Source organism: Meles meles, chromosome 6 (assembly GCF_922984935.1).
Source record: "Meles meles chromosome 6, mMelMel3.1 paternal haplotype, whole genome shotgun sequence".
Lineage (NCBI taxonomy): Eukaryota > Metazoa > Chordata > Mammalia > Carnivora > Mustelidae > Meles > Meles meles.
In genome coordinates, this window is record NC_060071.1 from 137,525,062 (window position 1) to 137,544,133 (window position 19,072).

The 19,072-nt window shown below is 38.5% G+C and overlaps 1 protein-coding gene and 1 non-coding gene across 9 annotated transcripts in view; both read left to right on the forward strand.

Moving 5' to 3' along the window:
• The window catches only part of NUMB (NUMB endocytic adaptor protein), a 191,274-nt gene that overhangs the window by 33,630 nt on the left and 138,572 nt on the right, over positions 1-19,072 (forward strand). For all 8 annotated transcript variants that reach the window (XM_046009246.1, XM_046009250.1, XM_046009252.1 and 5 more), the window contains exon 2: positions 12,721-12,852. The gene's annotated coding sequence lies outside the window, so the exon portion shown is untranslated. The remainder of the gene's footprint in view (positions 1-12,720; positions 12,853-19,072) is intronic.
• Positions 8,528-8,663, forward strand: LOC123945274. The gene has a single exon (XR_006819141.1). It is a non-coding gene; the product is annotated as a U4 spliceosomal RNA (small nuclear RNA).

Sequence of the window (19,072 nt, forward strand, 5' to 3'; positions counted from 1 at the left end):
ACATTGTTAAAAAAAAAAAAAGATGGATGTTGTTTTTTTCCATTTTGTTGGTATTACAGAGAAATTCTTGCTTATCTTTGGGTGCACATGCACAAACATTTCTCTACAACAGTGAATTTTAAACATTTTTAATTTTTAATTTTTTTTTTTAAGATTTTATTTATTTATTTGACAGTGAGAGAGAGAGAGAGATCACAAGTAGGCAGAGAGGCAGGCAGAGAGCGAGAGAGAGGGAAGCAGGCTCCCTGCCGAGCAGAGAGCCGGATGCGGGACTCGATCCCAGGACCCCGAGATCATGACCTGAGCCGAAGGCAGCGGCTTAACCCACTGAGCCACCCAGACGCCCTTTAATTTTTATTTTTTAAAGATTTTATTTATTTGAGAGAGAGGGAGAGAGAGCACGCACGAGCCAGGGAGGGAAGGGCAGAGGGAGAAGCAGGCTTCCCACTGAGCAGGGAGCTCCATGCAGGGCTCTGTCCCAAAACTGTTGAGATCAGGATGTGAGCCCAAGGTAGATACTTAACCGATTGAGCCACCTGGGTATCTCTTTAAACATTTTTTAAAAAGATTTTTTTTATTTGTTAGAGATAAAAAGCATGAGCAGAGGGGAGGGACAAGCAGACTCCCCACTTGGCAGGGAGTCGCACACAGGGCTTGATACCAGGAACCTGGGCTTGTCACCCAAGCCAAAGGCAGATGCTTAAAGAACTGAGCCACCCAGGTGTCCCAAATTTTAAACATTTTTGATGGTGACCCCCCCAAGCATGCATAGAGTTGAAAGAAAAATGAGGATCAGTAGATCGATATTCATCCTTAATATACATGATGCACTCATCTTTTCCATTTTATTTCTCTCTAAGTGCTAATTGTGATCTAAATGTTTTCACAGTTTAAAATAGTTATCTTGGGGCGCCTGGGTGGCTCAGTGGGTTAAGCCGCTGCCTTCGGCTCAGGTCATGATCTCAGGGTCCTGGGATCGAGTCCCGCATGGGGCTCTCTGCTCAGCAGGGAGCCTGCTTCCCTCTCTCTCTCTCTGCCTGCCTCTCTGCCTACTTGTGATCTCTCTGTCAAATAAATAAATAAAATCTTTAAAAAAAAAAAATAAATAAAATAGTTATCTTGGTTTCTTGTGGAGAGCATTATGTTGACCTGACTTCCCTTTGGTGCCAGAGGGCAACATCTCATGAAGTGAGAGTGCACCTGGCTAAGCAGAACACTGCTCCTACACCTGGAAATACCTGGTTTCTTGAGCTCAGTGAAGATTCAGCTAGGACTAAATTTGGATTCAGCCCCTAAGTACCTGCCATTCCTTTATGGGGTGAATTCTCTAGGTATGCCCTAACCAGATATTTTGAGTTATGCAAGAGTCCTACCGTTCTCAGAGAATGTGAGGGGCGGGATAGGATTGGTTGGAGCTTTCTGTTCTTGATGTGTGCTTTGTTTACTTTCATACCAGACTTGGCTCCTCCTCTTACTGACTTCTCAAAGGCCCAGGTCTCAGTAGTTTATTCTTCAGTGTTCTGGTGACTTTCTAATATCCGTATTCAGATATTTGAGATATTTCCTCTTACTTGGGTTCTTTACTTTGCTATATACTAGATAGCTTCAATTTTTTGCTGAAGAGTATGAGAGTTAATTTACATAGGAATTTGACTTTCATCTTAAGTAGTTAGTAAAAAACACGGAAGCTATATGTTTTAACTCTGTCTCGGTGTCTCTTTAGAATATGTATGCAAACTGTAATTTACAGAGCTATGCTTTGAACCTCAGGGGAAGAATATTTACATTTGGTGCTATTTTTAATACAGGTTTTTCTTTTAATTCCAGTTCACCTACCGTATTATGTTAGTTTCAGGTATACATTAAAGTGATTCGGCAGTTCCACACATCACTCTGTGCTCCTCAAGATAAGTGCACTCCTTAATCCCTATCACCTGTTTAACCCATCTCCCTCTCCCTTCCCCTCTGGTAACCATCAGTTTGTTCTCTCTAATTAAGACTCTATTTCTTGGTTTGCCCCCCTCTTTTTTTCCACCTTTGTTCTTTTGTATTGTTTCTTAGATTCCAGATATGAGTGAAATCATGGTATTTGTTTTTCTCTGAGTGACTTATTTTGCTTAGCATTATACTCTCTAGCTCCATCCATGTTGTTGGAAATGGCAAGATTTCATTCTTTTCTGTGGCTGAATAGTATTTGTGTGTGTGTGTGTGTGTGTGTGTGTGTGTGTCTTTTTTTATCCATTCAACAATTGACGGACACTTGGGTTGCTTCTGTATCTTGGCTGTTGTAAATAATGCTGCTATAAATGTAAACATAGAGACAAACCATAAATGACTCTTAATCTCACAAAACAAACTGGGGGTTGCTGGGGGGAGGTGGGATTGGGAGAGGGGGAGGGGGCTATGGACATTGGGGAGGTGAGGCGAACCATAAGAGACTATGGACTCTGAAAAACAACCTGAGGGTTTTGAAGGGTCAGGGGTGGGAGGTTGGGGGAACAGGTGGTGGGTAATAGGGAGGGGAGGGCACGTTTTGCATGGAGCACTGGGTGTTGTGCAAAAACAATGAATACTGTTATGCTGAAAAAAATAAATAAAATGGGGAAAAAAAATGTAAACATAGGAGTTTTTTTGAGTTAGTGTTCTTCTATTCTTTGGGTAAATACCCACTAGTGGGATTGCTGGATAGTAGAGTAGTTCTTTTTTAAATTTTTTGAGGAACCTCCATGCTATTTTCCAGAGTGGCTACACCGGTTTGCATTCCCACCAGCAGTGCACCAAGGGTTCCTTTTTCTCCATATTGTCTCCAACACATGTTTTTTCTTGTGATGGTGATTTTATCCATTCCGACTGGCATACATTTGGTACTATTCCTGATGACTTGTGTAGGGAGTGCTGAATAGGATTGGAAACAGGAATAACCAAAGTAATGCATTTTTTAAATTTCACTTTTTATGAGCATAGGACTCAAAAATAATAAACACAAAGGTTTTCTCCAGTCTATAAGATGTGTTATGGTTATTGTTACCATTTTTTAATTTAATTTTATTTTCCTAAAGATTTTATTTATTTATTTGGGAGAGAGAGCACGAGCAGGAGCATGAGTGGGGGTGGGGGGTAGGGAAAAGCAGGCTCCCCGCTGAGCAGGGGAGCCTGATTGGGCCTCCATCGCAACATCTTTAGATCATGACCTGAGCCAAAGGCAGATGCTTAATAGACTGAGCCAACCAGGTGCCCCTGTAATTTTTTTATTGTAGTAAAGTATATAATAACATAAAATTTACGGTTTTTAAAAAAGATTTTATTTATTTATTTGATAGAGAAATCACAAGTAGGCAGAGAGGCAGGCAGAGAGAGGATGGAAGCAGGCTCCCTGCTGAGCAGAGAGCCTGATGCGGGGCTTGATCCCAGTACCCTGAGATCATGACCCGAGCTGAAAGCAGAGGCTTAACCCACTGAGCCACCCAGGCTCCCAAAATTTACTGTTTTAACCATTCTTTTCTATTTTTATCATTTAAGAATGTACAGTTCAGTAGCATTAGTACATTCACATTGTTGTGCAACCATGATTACTATCTATCTCTAGAACTTTATCTTTCCAAACAGAAACTGTACACATTAAGCAGTAATTCCTCATTTTCCCCTCCTCCCAGCCCATGGCAGCCAGCCTTCTACTTTCTCTCTCTATGAATTTGACTATTTTGAGTATCTCGAAGACAGGAAATCATATAGTATTTGTTCTTTCGTATCTGGTTTTATTTCATTTAGCATAATGTTTTCAAGGTTCATCCGTGTTGTAGCATGTGTCAAAACACTGCTTTTTAAGGCTAATATTCCATTATATGTATATGCCACATTTTGTTTATCTGTTAATCTATCAATGGACATTTAGGTTGTCTTCATCTTTTGGCTATTTAAATAATGCTGCTATGAACTTTGGTGTTCAGATATCTAAGTACGTGCTTTCAGTTCTGTTGGGTGTATACCCAGAAATGGAATTGCTGGATCATATGGTAATTCCGTGTTTATTTTTTTCTGAGGAACCGCCATACATTTTACTGTTTTTTTTTAAACATCTATAACTTATTATAGATGTATTTCTAATTAATAATTATAGATCTACATTATCATTTTTAATGGCTGTGTAAGATTTCAGAGTATGAATATATCATGGTTTATTTGTAGACATTCTGTAATGGTAATAGTTTTGCTATTATAAACAATACTATGATTCATCATTCAACAATAGTATTTACTCATCAGGGATTTACTGAACATCTGCTGTGTACTGAGCATCTGTAATAGCTCTTATGTCCATATATGCTTATACACATCTAGTTACTTAGGATACATTTTTTAGAAGTGGGGCTTTTGGGTCAAAGTATGGGCCTATTTTGAAGTGTGGTTATTTTCCTGAAAGCCTTTATAATGATAAACTGTTGTTAGATATAATCTTAGCAGTAGTGAATAGGAGTGCTAGATTCCATATACCTTAGGGAACAATGGTTCTTACTGATATTTTTAGTATTTGTCAGTCTGAAATAATAATGATAATAGTTTGCATCTCTTTGGGGTGCCTGGGTGGCTCAGTCTGTTAGTGTCTGCCTTCGGCTCAGGTCATGGTCTTAGGGTTCTGGGCTCCATCCTTATACATCGGGCTCCCTGCCTAGTGGGGAGTCTGCTTCTCACTCCATCTCTGCCTCTACCTCTGCTCCTTTCTCTTGCTTGCTCAATTCACTCTCTCTCTCTCTCAAATAAATAAATAAAACCTAAAAAAAAGTATTTGCATCTCTTTGATCACTAGTGAAGTTTAACATCTTGTGCTTTTGCTTTTATTTCTTTTTTTGTAAGCTGTATTTTCATGTATTTCTGCCCATGCAGAACTTCTTAGATGTTAAGGGTATTAAATCTCTGTTTTGTATTGTAGATATTTTCCCAATTGTCATTTGTGTCTTTGCTTTCTTTCACAATGGCTTTTACAGTGTAGATGTTTTACTTTTTAAAAAGTTTAGTTATTTTTAGTAATCTCTGCACCCAGTTGAGGGCTACACTTGACCCCTAAATTGAGAGTTGTGTGCTCTTCTAACTGAGCGTCAGGCACCCCTAGGTGCTTTACATTTTTGTAGTCCTTTATGATATCTGTTTTGGTCCCTTGTTCTGGTGTTCTTTCCCCACCCTGATTTAACCTTTACGTAATTTTTTTGTATATAATAGATTTCTAGGAAATGTTTTTTAGAAATAGAAACCTCTGCATGAGCTGCTTACATCGATGTTTTGGATAAATCTAATATAGATAGGGAAAATGAGGTGTAGAAGGAAGGTGAGGAATCAAAACTTGATTTTAACCTTTAATTTTTAAAAAATTTTATTTATTTATTTGAGAGAGAGCATGAGGGAGTGTGAGTGGGGCTGGGAAGGAGGAAGTTCATTGGGAGAGGGAAAGAGAATCTCAAGCAGACTCTGTGCTGGGTGCATAGTCCAGCCAGGGGAGAGGGGCTCGATCTCACGAACCTGAGACCATGACTTGAACCAAAACCAAGAGTCAGTCACTTAACCAACTGAGCCACCCAGGTGCTCCTAACCATTTTTATTTTTAGTGAAAATCTTCATAGAGAGCAATGAAAACTTTTCTAGTCTCATGCTAGAACCTGATTTGCTTTTTATTGATTTCTAAGGGTTAGGGATGTATTTCCTTGTTCCTTATTAATTTAGATATGTAGGATATGGTAGGTGAGAGAAATGGTACATTAAACAGCCTTTTTTTTTTTTTTTTTTTTAAAGTTGGCTCCAAGTCCAGTGTGGGGCTTGAACTCATGACTCTCAGATCAAGAGTCACATGCTGTACCACCTGAGCTAGACAGGTATCTCAACTCAGAGATACTCTAAAATTTACTTGTTCTCAAAATTTCTTTTTTATTAAAAAAAATTTTTTTTAAAGATTTAATTAATTTATTTTAATTTATTTATTTGACAGAGACAGTGAGAGAGAGAGAGAGCGCGCTCACAAGCAGGGGGAGCAGCAGAGGGAAAGGGAGAAGCAGGCTTCCCGCTGAGGGGGGAGCCAGATGTGGGATTCCTAGGACCCTGGGATCATGACCTGAGCCCAACTGACTGAGCCACCCAGGCACCCCTATTTTAAAATTTTTTTATTTTTTAAAGATTTTTATTTGTTTATTTGATAGCGGGAGAGAGAACACAAGAAGGAGGAGCGAGAGAGGGAGAAGTAGGATCATTACTGGGTAGGACCCTGGGTAGTTCTGCACCTGAGCCAAAAGCAGGCATTTAACCAACTGAGCCACCTAGGTGCCTCTCAGAATTTCTTGCACTGTCATCATTGGAAGTTTCTGAAATGGATGCTGCTTCAATTGCTATTCTGCTCTTTGCTTTTGTAGTTGCTTTTGCCTTTTTTAAGTCCCTAAATCACATTCTTTGAGACTTTTGATTACTATTAACCTCTGTTCTTTTCTCTATCTTGTTGCCATATGTGGTCCCTGATTTTTTTTTTTTTTTGACTTTTCTGTACTTTTATTCTTTTCTTTTCTCTGTTTCAACGTTAAGTGCAATAAAGATTGGAAGCACTTATTTCTTCTGGCTTTGAAGAAACTAATCATACCATGTGATCTTCAGTCTTTATTTACAGATTCTTTCTAGCAGTGTGTACATTTTAGGCTTCCTTAAGCTCTGAGTGTATAACTTTTCTGGACATTTGCATTTGCCTAGCTACTTGGATGATAGTGTGAATGTAGTGGAAGTATTGTCATTTGACCTAAAATATAATAATAAAATACAGTAATAATAATATGATATTGGGGCACCTGGTTGGCTCAGTTGAAAGAGCATGAGTTTTGATCTCAGGGTCATGAGTGAGCCCCGCCCTTGGGTTTGGACGATTACTTAAAATGAATAAATAAATTAAAACTTAAAAAAGATATGTAATGATAGGAAAAAGTGTTTTGGAGCCTTATGAACTTACTAGTGAACCTGCCTAGTGACCTTGACCAAGTCTTTTAAAGTGGCACATTTTTTATTTTGTACATTTAGATGATCTCATATTTTGGCTTCCTTTTCTTAGATAGAATTTTGCTTACATAGCAAATGCAAGAGCCAGAGATTTAAAAGTCAGAGGACTTTAAGGATCATCTGGTATCTATTCTTTTGCTTCTACAAATATTCACCTGGCAGTGTTTTGGTTTTGAGGGTATATTGACATCTCTGGCTTCATAGAACTTAGTTATTTATGAAAAGAAGGTTGTGAAGAAAGTGTGATCTTATTTAAAGATTCCTCACTTCATTTTGGTAGGTCTTCTTTTTTTTTTTTTTAAAGATTATTTATTTATTTATTTGACAGACAGAGATCACAGTAGGCAGAGAGGCAGGCAGAGAGAGAGGAGGAAGCAGGCTCCCTGCTGAGCAGAGAGCCTGATGTGGGTCTCGATCCCAGGACCCTGGGATCATGACCTGAGCGAAGGCAGAGACTTAACCTACTGAACCACCCAGGTGCCCCTAATTCCTTTTTTTAAATAGATAATATAGGGTTTTTTGTTTTTCTGTTTTTTTTTTCCATAGGCACATTGTGTGTGGGAAGTATGTCAGATTTCTTTGTTTTCCAGGTCTGAATAAAACTGACCTGTTGTGCTTAAGTTGCCCTTCTCCGATCTGTTCCTCTGGGGACAGCTACTTGGAACATAAACCAAGCTGGGAGTTCATTTTACTTCATAGAATTAGAAAGACTCTTAATTTTGGAGTGGTATAAAATGTCCAGTGGGTATTGAACATTTATCTGTAGGGAAAAATTTGGCAAACCAATCTTGGAACCAGCAGCCTTTTATTTAGTGTTTCCATTTGTGTTTTTAGAAATTTAAACTTTTGGGGCACCTGGGTGGCTCAGTTGGTTAAGCGTCTGGTTTTGGCTCAGGTCATGATTTCAGGGTCCTGGGATGGAGCCCTACATCGGGCGGAGCCTGTCTTCCTCTCCTCCCTACTTGTTCTCTTTCACTCTCTCTCAAATAAAATCTTAAAAAAAAAAAAAAGAAATTTAAACTTTTTTCCCCCCTCTGGTACTATTTTAGAAATAATCCATGTTCATATTTCCCTTTTAATATAGCATCTGGCCTCCTCCAACATGAAGATAGAGGGAAAATTACTGTGAATCTTCATATTATTATGACCCCTTGATTAGTGTTACTGCATTATTGGCTTTCTTGAAAATAGTTACAGTATAGTAAGGAGAATTTTAGGTTATTGTGTTGTTATGGAGGCAGAATGATGTGAAATGTAATCATGGACAGAATATGGCTATTTTAATTCTAATGGCTCATTATAATCAAATACATGTCAAGTGTTCTCTGTAGTAACAATTCAGTTTCTATATATTTGGACAGCATTTATTATGTTACGTATATTGTTATTTCTCTGTAAGGTTTTTTGTTTGTTTGTTTTTGTATTTAGTTCTCTTTTAACACAACTGTTAAAGCTCAAGTAAAACATCAGAGTGACATTATAGGCTGTTTTAGAATCAGGCCAATGAAGCTTTGCGCAGTGGCAGTATCGTAGCCAATGAGGTTTATCCGAGGCGCGATTATTGCTAATAGAATCAGGCCAATGAAGAAATGAAATTAAGCACATTGTTGGCTAAAAATACATTTTGCAAGTTACATCTAAAATTTTTTAGAGCATGTATTGGAAATATAATTCAGCTCTTCTTATTTTTTTTTTTTAAAAGATTTTATTTGCTTATCTGTCAGAGCAAAAACGAGAGCAAGTGAGCACAAGTAGGGGGAGCGGCAGGCAGAGGGAGAAGCAGGCCAAGGAGCCTGATGTGGCCTTGATCCCAGGACCCCGGGATCATGACCTCAGCTGAGGGCAGACACTTAACTGACTAAGCCACCTAGGTGTCCCTCAGATGTTCTTAGTCTGTGGAGTTTTTAAAAAAATGTGATTATTTGAAAGTAAATGTCCAAACAAAATAAGTTTCTAAGTTTCTGTTATCTTCCATTTTTAAACTGATTTTTCCTTTAGGACTGCATAAGCCTTTCCTGTATATTCGAAAACTCAAGATAGTAATACCTGGAATTAGAGTAAATGAAAAAGAAATTACAGTTAAGCCTAACATTGAGATAATTAAATTTAAAAGAATAAAATTAGTTGGTTAAGCATCTGACTCTTCTTTTTTTTTTTTTTTTAATTTTTATTTATTTGACAGACAGAGATCACAAGTAGGCAGAGACGCAGGCAGAGAGAGAGGGAAGCAGGCTCCCTGCTGAGCAGAGAGCCCGATGCGGGGCTCGATCCCAGGACTCTGGGACCATGACCTGAGCCGAAAGCAGAGGCTTTAACCCACTGAGCCACCCAGGTGCCCCAAGCATCTGACTCTTGATTTCAGTTTAGGTCTTAATCTCAGGGTTGTGAGTTCAAGCCCCATGACCATTTAAATAAAAAAATAATAATAAAAAGGGCATCTGGTTGACTTAGTTGGTTAAGTATTTGCCTTTGGCTCAGGTCGTGATCCCTGGGTTCTGGGATGAAGCCCTACCTCAGGCTCCCTGCTCAGTAGGGAGCCTGCTTCTCCCTCTCCTCCCTACTTGTTGCTATCTCTATCTCTTTCTCTCAAATAAATAAATAAAATCTTTTAAAAAATAATAAAGTTAGGATATTACTTATTCATGTTACCACTTATCTTTTTTTAAAATATTTTATTTATTTATTTGACAGAGAGAGAGGTCACAAGTAGGCAGAGAGGCAGGCAGAGAGAGAGGAAAAAACAGGCTCCCCACTGAGAGCCCGATGCGGGGCTCCATCCCAGGACCCTGAGATCATGACCTGAGCCGAAGGCAGAGACTTAAACCACTGAGCCACCCAGGCGCCCCCTTGTTACCACTTATTAATAATACTACCACATTGGTATGTAGGCCCTTCAAGGGGAGGGACTATATTATGTATTTGAGTTTAGTGCACATATTAAAAGACTCCTTGTTCTGTTTTTTAAAAAAAAAAAAATCATTAGAAGCAAATACGCCCAGTTCTGGTAAAATCTTTTTTTTTTTTTTTTTTTTGTAAAGTTGCTTAGTTAAATAAAAATAAAAAGGGGGCTTTGTAGTCATGCTGCTGGATTTTTTCTTTTTTCTTTTTTTAAAAATCCTAACCCTACCTCCTAGTAGTTTTATGATATTGGAAGTAATTTGACTTTTCTATGTCCAACTTTATTATAAAATGATCATATAAACAATTCATTTCATAAGGGTTCTTGTCAGGATTAAGTGAGATAATCCATGGAAAGTGCTTAGAAGAGTTTTTGGCACATAGTAAGTGCTTAATTAATGTTAGGGGCTGGTACTCTTCGTATTCAGGATCACACTATTGCATTGTCTGGTGAATTTATTTTGCTTTTTATTTTATTGTATTTTAATTTTTTTTTTTTAAGATTTTATATATTTATTTGACAGAGACAGAGACAGTGAGAGAAGGAACACAAGCAGGGGGAGTGGGAGAGGGAGAAGCAGGCTTCCCACTGAGCAGGGATCCCGATGCAGGGCTCAATCCCAGGACCCTGGGATCATGACCTGAGCTGAAGGCAGATGCTTAATGACTGAGCCACCCAAGCACCCCTTGTATTTTAATTTTTAAAATATATTTTATTTATTCATTTAAGACACAGAGAGATACAGAGAGAGCATTAGCAGGAGGAGAGGCAAAGGTAGAAGAAGGAAATTCTCTGCTGAGCTGGGAGTCCAACATGAGGCTCAACCCCAGGACCTGGAGATCATAATCTGAGCCAAAGGCAGATACCTAACCGACCAAGCCACCCAGGCATTGCCTACATGATACATTTTCAGTTTGTCTTCTGGAAAGTGTGTAAGCCAACCTTTTGGGTGGATTGGCCTTTGTTTTGAGCATCTTATCTATTTACTGCAACTCTGTGTTTTCTGTAATCATTCCTGTTTTGCAAATCAGGAAATTGAAATTTAAAGAGGTTAAGTAATTCCTCATACAACTATAAAGTTCACTTTAAAATCCTACTTAATTTGAGGCCCCTGGCTGTCTCAGTTGGTGGAGTGTACAACTCTTGATCTCAGAGTTGTGAGTTCAAGTTCCATGTAGTGTGTAGAGATTACTTAAAAAAAAAAATCTTAAAAAAAAAATAGAAAAAGGGGCACCAGAGTGGCTCAGTCATGAAGCATCTGCCTTTGTCTCTGGTCAGGATCCTGGGGTCCTGGGATCGAGCCTTGCATTGGGCTCCCTGCTTGGCAAGAAGCCTATTTCTCCCTCTCCCACTCCCCCTGCTTGTGTTCCCTCTCTTGCTGTATCTCTGTCAAATAAGTAAATAAAATCTTTAAAAAATAAAAAATAAAGGGGCGCCTGGGTGGCTCAGTGGGTTAAAGCCTCAGCCTTCGGCTCAGGTCATGATCCCAGGGTCCTGGGATCGAGACCCGCATTGGGCTCTCTGCTCCGCATGGAGCCTGCTTCCTCCTCACTCTCTGCCTGCCTCTCTGCCTAGTTGTGATTTCTCTCTGTCAAATAAATATAAGAAAAAAAAAATAAAAATAAAATAAATAAAAAATAAAAATAAATTAAAAAATAAAATTCTACTTAATTTAAAAATCCTTCTACTGTTTTACCTCTTAAAAGGTGTAAAGCCTCTATTAGAAAACTTAACCTGTTATATTGTCTTTGGGATTTGTGTATATAAATTTCATATTAGATTGGGAGATTTTTTTTTTTAGAGTGGGAACTAATCTTATTTATTTTTGGGCTCCCCCACCAACTAGTAGAGTACCTGTCACATACTGGGTACCTAAAAAATAACTAGTTGAGTAGCAAATGGATACACAGAATGTTAGAAATAGAGGGGATTTTAGAGCTCATGGAAATCATAGAGACACTAGAATTTCTAAAAAGAATTCTATGTTGCTTACATAGGCTACAGCTTTTGATTTTGACTATTTATAAAACAATTAGTACTGTCTATCACATCATCTCATAAAAGAAGCCATTTTATACCAGAAAAAAGTAGGAAGGACAGTCTCAGAGTAAGCACAGTTGGTAACTTTACACCCACTTTCAGTCATGGCTGGCATCTTTTTAAAGATTAGATTTCAGGAACCATTATCTAATGCAACCCTCTTTCTTTAGAGATGATATATCTGAGCTCAGAAAAGTATCAGAGTTCTTACAGCAAGGCAGAATAACTGAGTTTAGAACCCAGGTTTTCTGACTGCTAGCCCAAAATTTTGATCCAGTCACCTTAGTCTTCATCACATAATGACAGTTAGACACACAGAATTCATTCCTTAAGTAAGATCATATATCTAGGAAGAAGTAGAGCTGGGACTTGAATCCACGTTAACCAATTACACTTTCAGTAAAACCTGTGCATTACTTACAAGTAATCTTAACCCATTCTACCAGCCCCCATTCAGTTGTAAAGGTGGAGTTATAAATGATTGAAAGGAAATGTTTGAGGGTGCCTGGGTGGCTCAGTCGGTTAAGTGTCTGACTTCAGCTCAGGTCATAATCTTGGGGTCCTGGGATCAAGCCCTGCATCTAGCTCTGTGTTCAGTAGAGAGTCTGCTTCTCTCTCTCTCCCTCTGCCCTTCCCCCTGCTCTTGCTCTCTGTCTCTCTGAAATTTTCAGAGACTCTCTGTCTCTCTGAAATAAAATCTTAAAAAAAAAAAAAAAAGGAAACGTTTTATATTTAGCATTTTCTTTCCTTAAAAATTTCAGATTTGGAGCTTCAGCAACTTCTTCCAGGGAGGAGGTCCAGTGTGGCTGCTGTTCCAACCTACGATCTTGATTCATATCCATAGATTGGAATATTGGTGTACAAGCCATCCTCAGACACCTCACTAAGGACAGGTATGTGAAAGAGACAGTAAAGATAAGTAGAATGAATGCTAATGTTTTTCCTGTTTCTTGTTAGATGAAAACAGTTGACTGTCTTTAAAAATTTAGCCCTTTATCCTGGTAAAAACAAAGTATTTGGAATATTAATTGAGTGCAGCAAAATATTTTCTTGATGGTAAAATACGTGTCAAAATGTTAACAGTGGTGAAACTTAGGGTAATTAAAATTTTTCTTTTTTTCTCTTTTTGTGTATTTTTAAAATTATATTTATGAGCTTGTATTAGATTGTTACATAACAAACCACCCTAACTAGTGGTTTTAAACATACCAGTCATTTATTTTGCTTAGGTACTTGTAATTTGGACAAGAGCTGCTTAGTGGGGACAGCTTGTCTCTGTTAATATGTGGCCTAAGATGAAGTAGCTGGAAGGGTGGGGGCAGCTTGATGGTGGGACACTGGAATTGTTCGAAGGCTTGGCACACTCATATATGTCTGGTGGTTAATGCTAGCTTTTGGTAGGGACCTAAGCCTGGGCTGTTAGCCACGACACCTACACATGGCCTCTCCTTTTGGTTGCTTGGCTTCCTCACAGCATGGTGGCTAGGTTCCAAGAAAGAGCACCCCAGGAGAGCAAGATGAAGTTGCATGGCATATTTGACTTTGTTTTGGAAGTCACATAGTAGTACTCTGCTTTTTTCTGTTGGTTGAGGTAGTCCTAAAGGTCCACCTAGGTTCAAATAAGGGGGTAGACATAGACCACACCACTTAAAGGGAGGAGTATCAGCATCTGATTAGAAGAAGGGCATGTGGGATGGTATCTGCCATTGTAGCCATCTTTGGTGAATAGGATGTGCCACAGTTTGTATTACTTTTAAGATAAGAGTATAAATAATGTATGTAACATGTAAAAAGAGGACTGTGGACAGAAAATAATGGTGTATAAGTTCAGTAGAATTTTGTGTGCTTTTCCTGTCTAAGTAGGGTATGATGCTGAAAATAAGATGCCTAAACAGGAAGAGGAGAAATAGATTTTGAACTTTCTTTGTATCAATGAAGCAGCAAACTGAAAAATGGAGACAAAAATTTATAAACTAGGTGCAAAATAAGATTTGTAATTTGGATTTTTTGTTTTTGAAAAAATGCTTTTAGTTTAGTTTAATGGCTACTTGTTTTTTTTTTTTAAATTTTAACATTTGGAGAATTATTTGGGAAACTGCTTTCTAATGTGATAGATTTGAGAAACTGGTGTCAGTGTTACTCTGCATCAAGTTTGTTTTGTCTGTCTACTTTTAAGGAAAACTATGTAATCTTTTTTAGGATTGTACAATTTTATCTGCTAAATTTCTGGCAAATAGCTTAAAATTTCAGTGGAACAAGAAAATTTGCCAAGTTGTAGAATATTTGGTTGTGTTATTATTTTTTATAAAGACTTACTTATTTGAGAGAAAGAGAGCACTAGTGGGGAAGGAGCAGAGGGAGAGGGAGAGAATCTCAGGCAGATTCCTGCTGAGCAGGAAGCCGGACTTGGATCTCAATCTCAGGACTCTGAGATCATGACTTGAGGTGAAATCAAGAGTCAGTTGCTTAACTGATTGAGCCACCCAGATGCCCTATTTGGTTGTATTATTGATCACATTTACTCACCAGTTACATGAATTGCCTTTGGCAGTTTTGAATATAGCTAGTACTTAATTTCTGAATGTAATGGGATAATATTTTTAGGTAATTCTCTAAGTATTACATAGAGATGTTGATCCATTCACTTTATGTTGGAAATAAGCTATAATTCATATATACCAGTGTATATGTGTGTACACATACACACACCCACACACTCATTATCTCTTAGGTCCAGAAAGATTTTCTTGCTGTCTAGATTTGAGCCTAATACGGCAGAGATGATTCAGTTCTATTTCCCAACTACTCACAGATATCTTATAGTGGAAAATGACTGAACCGGCTCTTGTGACATTAGAGGTAATCTCAGAAGTTTACTCTTAACTGTGAATAATCCGAATTGACTGAGTTTGTGAAACAATGTATTTTGGTTCAAAGGTATGATAATTGGGAAACCTGTTTTAATTTTTTTTTTTTTTTTTCATTTAAAAACATGTTCTCTAGTAGTTGGGAATAATGAGTAGTGTAAAATATTGTGTCTTAAGTAACAACAACAACAAATATGTGCATATATATACAAATATGTATATATATATCGCCTGCAAGTATTAACTTGCCTTCTTTTTTTGTTTTAAGCATTTTTAAAGCCCACTTTTGCTTTTAAGAAGTCTGAATAGGTAAATTTCTGATAACATCTTTTCCAGGTTTATCTTTCCTCCATTCTGCAGGCCTGTGCCTGAGGGGATAAAAATCCCTTGAGTGAGTGAAATACTGCTTTCTGTCTGAAGCTAAAACAAACAATATTAAAAACTTCTAGAATATCCTATGGAAATTGCAAATATGCTGGTATTTACTCTGTGGCACTCTGTTCAGTTCATGGATGGAGGTAAATGATGAGGTTCTCTTCTGAAGATGAATGATTATTGGGGCACCTGTATGACTCAGTCAGCTGGGCGCATGCCTTGCCTCTGGTCATGATCTCAGGGTCCTAGGGTGGAGCCACACATTGGGCTTCCTGCTCAGCCGGGAGTCTGCTTCTCCCTCTCCCTCAGCCCCCCCACCAGCTTGCTCTTTCTCAAATAAAATCTTTTTTTTTTTTTTTTTAAAGATTTTATTTATTTATTTGACAGACAGACATCACAAGTAGGCAGAGAGGCAGGCAGAGAGAGAGAGGGAGCAGGGTACAAGCAGGCTCCCCGCTGAGCAGAGAGCCGGACGCGGGACTCGATCCCAGGACCCTGGGATCATGACCTGAGCCCAAGGCAGCGGCTTAACCCACTGAGCCACCCAGGCGCCCTCAAATAAAATCTTTAAAAAGATGAATGACTATGTAAATATTCTTTAAAAATACAAAAAAGATTTTTGAATAGTTGTGAAAGGCAGAAATTAAATTTTTCTTCTTTTTTTAAAGATCATATTTATTTTACGGAGAGAGACACAGTGAGAGAGGGAACACAAGCAGGGGGAGTGGGAGAGAGAGAAGCAGGTTTCCTGCTGAGCAGGGAGCCTGATGTGGGACTTGATCCCAGGACCCTGGGATCCTGACCTGAGCCAAAGGCAGATGCTTAATGACTGAGCCACCCAGGTGCCCCAGAAATTATATTTCTTTGGGATTAGTGGTTATCCTACTTATTCTGATTTCTAAAATTATGATGACTCTCTGTTGAAAAATGGCATTCAGTTCATGCTTGTACAGACTTTTGGCAAAAGAGAAGTTGTGTGACTTTATTTTCTTGAACTCTCCACCCCCATTATTAAAAAATATAACACCTGTTGTGTTTGAAACATTTAACAAAGTGTTTAAAATTTATGGTAAGAAAAAAAAATTTGTGGTAAGGAAGTGATTGACATAGCATAAAATTTACCATATTAACTATTTTTTAGTGTATAGTTCAGTAATATTAATAAGTATATTCACATTGTTGAAGAGCCAGTCTCCAGAACTTTTCATCTTGTAGAACTGAAACTCTATACATATTAAATAACACCTCCTTTATTCTCCCCTCCCTCTATCCCCTGGTAACCAGGATTCTATTTCTGTCTATGAATTTGACTACTGTAGGTACCACATATAAATGGAATCATACAGAATTGTCTTTTTGTGATTGGCTTATTTCACTGAGCGTGATGTCCTCGAGGACATTTGATATAGTACATGCCAAAATTTCCTTCTTCTTCTTGTTCTTTTTTTTTTTTTTTTTTGGTAGAGAGAAGGAAAGAGAGGGGCAGTAGGAGAGGGAGAGAGAGAATCTTAAGCAGGTTCCACACCCAGCATGAAGCCTGAGATCATGACCTGAGCTGAAATCAGGAGTCAGATACCTAACCAATTGAGCCACATAGACACTCCAGCAGTGTTCCCTTTTATTATTGAGTATTCTGTTGTTTAGTTTTACCAAATTTTATTTATGTATTTTTTAAAGCTTTTATTTTTAGGTCATCTCTATACTCAGTGTGGGGCTTGAACTTAAAACCCCGAGATCAACAGTCACCTGCTCTACTGACTGAGCCAGCCAGGCACCCCTCAATACCAATTTAAAAAATTAATTCATTGATGAGTATTTGGATTGGCTTTTATTATATTTATCATCTCATCATTTTTAAAAAATTTTATTTATTTATTTTAGAGACAGAGTATGAACTGGAGGGTTAAAGGGGGAGGGAGAGAGAATCTCAAGCAGACTGTGTGGAGTGTGGAGTCCTGTGCAAGGGCTCAATCTTACAACCCTGAGATTGTGACCTGAGCTGAAACCAAGAATTAGATGCTTAACAGATTATGCCACCCAGGTGCCACTATCTCATCATTTAAACATTTTCTCCTTTGTATATTTAATATATACATATGTTTAATATAATACATCTAAATATAATATATACACATATTGAGGGATATATTCAGATTTTTTTAGTAATATGTACAGGATCAAAAAAGTTTGAAGGTTACTGTTCTAATCCAGAATAGTCAGAAAACAGAAAACAGCTAGAATTATCCTTAGTCACAGGTCTGATTGTACCATTTATAATTAATTACTGAAAATTACTGAAAAAGGTTAATTTCTTAATGTGATGTTTGAGGAGCTGTACCTTAATAGATCTGTACTTTCTATCTGTTTTCTGGCTACATTTCAGTCTTGTAGCTCAGTGCTGCCTTTTAGATTATTCTCACCAAATTCCTTCTATTTCCTTTAATACATGATGTACTGCCTTTGAGTTTTGGCCAACTCTTTCCATTGCCTAGAATGCTGGTCCCTGCCCACCTTGCCTTTTTAGAGGTACTATGATATAAATGAATATCATTTAAACTCCAGCTAAAGCACTTCTCTGAAGTGCTCCCTTGCTTATCCAAGTCAATTTAATTGCTTTATTTTCTGCACTAACTGTGTATGTGGTATGTATCTGTATTGTAGCAGCTCTCAAACTAAATTGCAGTTCAGTTATTAGTGTGTCTGCTTCCTTTCCTAGACTGCTACTCCTTGAGGACAAAGAAGGGGCCTTATTCATCCAGTACTTGTATGAGTGAAAGGGTAGTAGCATTGTGGGTGAGGCCTTCTGGATGAAGGGCTACCCATTATCTCAGTTTTCAAATTTTTTGTTATGTTAATTACCTTAGGTCCGTACCTACACAGGTTGAGGGTGAGCTCAAGAGTTCATAAACGGGGGCGCCTGGGTGGCTCAGTGGGTTAAGCCGCTGCCTTCGGCTCAGGTCGTGATCTCAGGGTCCTGGGATCGAGTCCCGCATCGGGTTCTCTGCTCAGCGGGGAGCCTGCTTCCCTCTCTCTCTCTGCCTGCCTCTCTGTCTACTTGTGATCTCTCTCTGTCAAATAAATAAAAAAAAAAAAAAAAAAAAAGTTCATAAACAACTTTATGGAATCATTTCCCTGAGGACGTAGAGAAAAGGAAAAAAAAAAGTTTAGTCTGCCCACTTGAAGGCAAGGTTTCCCTTGGAATTTTCACCCCCGGAGGCTTTCTGTTTTGAGATGCTCTTGCTGCTGCTGCTGTACCCACCACAGAAGATCTTGGAGAACTGGAACATGAGAGGATGGGGAGAAAGAGAGAGAAAATTCTCAAGGGATTCATTCCTCTTTCTGAGATTTATTTATTTATTTTTATTAAAGCCTTTGACAGAGAGAGAGCTAGAGTCAGAGAGAGCACACATAAGCAAGGAGAGCAGCAGGCAGAGGCAGAGGGAGAGGGAGAAGCAGGCTCCTTGCTCAGCAGGGACCCTGATGTGAGCTCCATCTCTGGACCTTGGGATCATGTCCAGAGCCAGAGGCAGACACTTACTGACTGAGCCACCTAGGCGCCCCATCTTTTTCTAAGCTTTAGAAGTTCTCTTTCCTAGCTTTGAGCCAGGGCTAGAGGACTTATCCTGTATTTCTTTTCACCTAGGTCTCATAGTGCTCACTTACAAGTTTTGGATTATGTTGTGTCTGGGCTGGGAAGTACTAGAGGGAAAAAGTGGTAAACTCATAGCTAGTTCAGTGATACTTGGAATTCTGGTGCTCTTCCCAGATCCGTCTGTAATGTTTACTTTTCAGGGTCTTCAAATAGCTGTTCATGCATTCCATCCACATTTTATAGTTTAGTTCATTGAGAGATAAATGGAGGTGTTTGTTT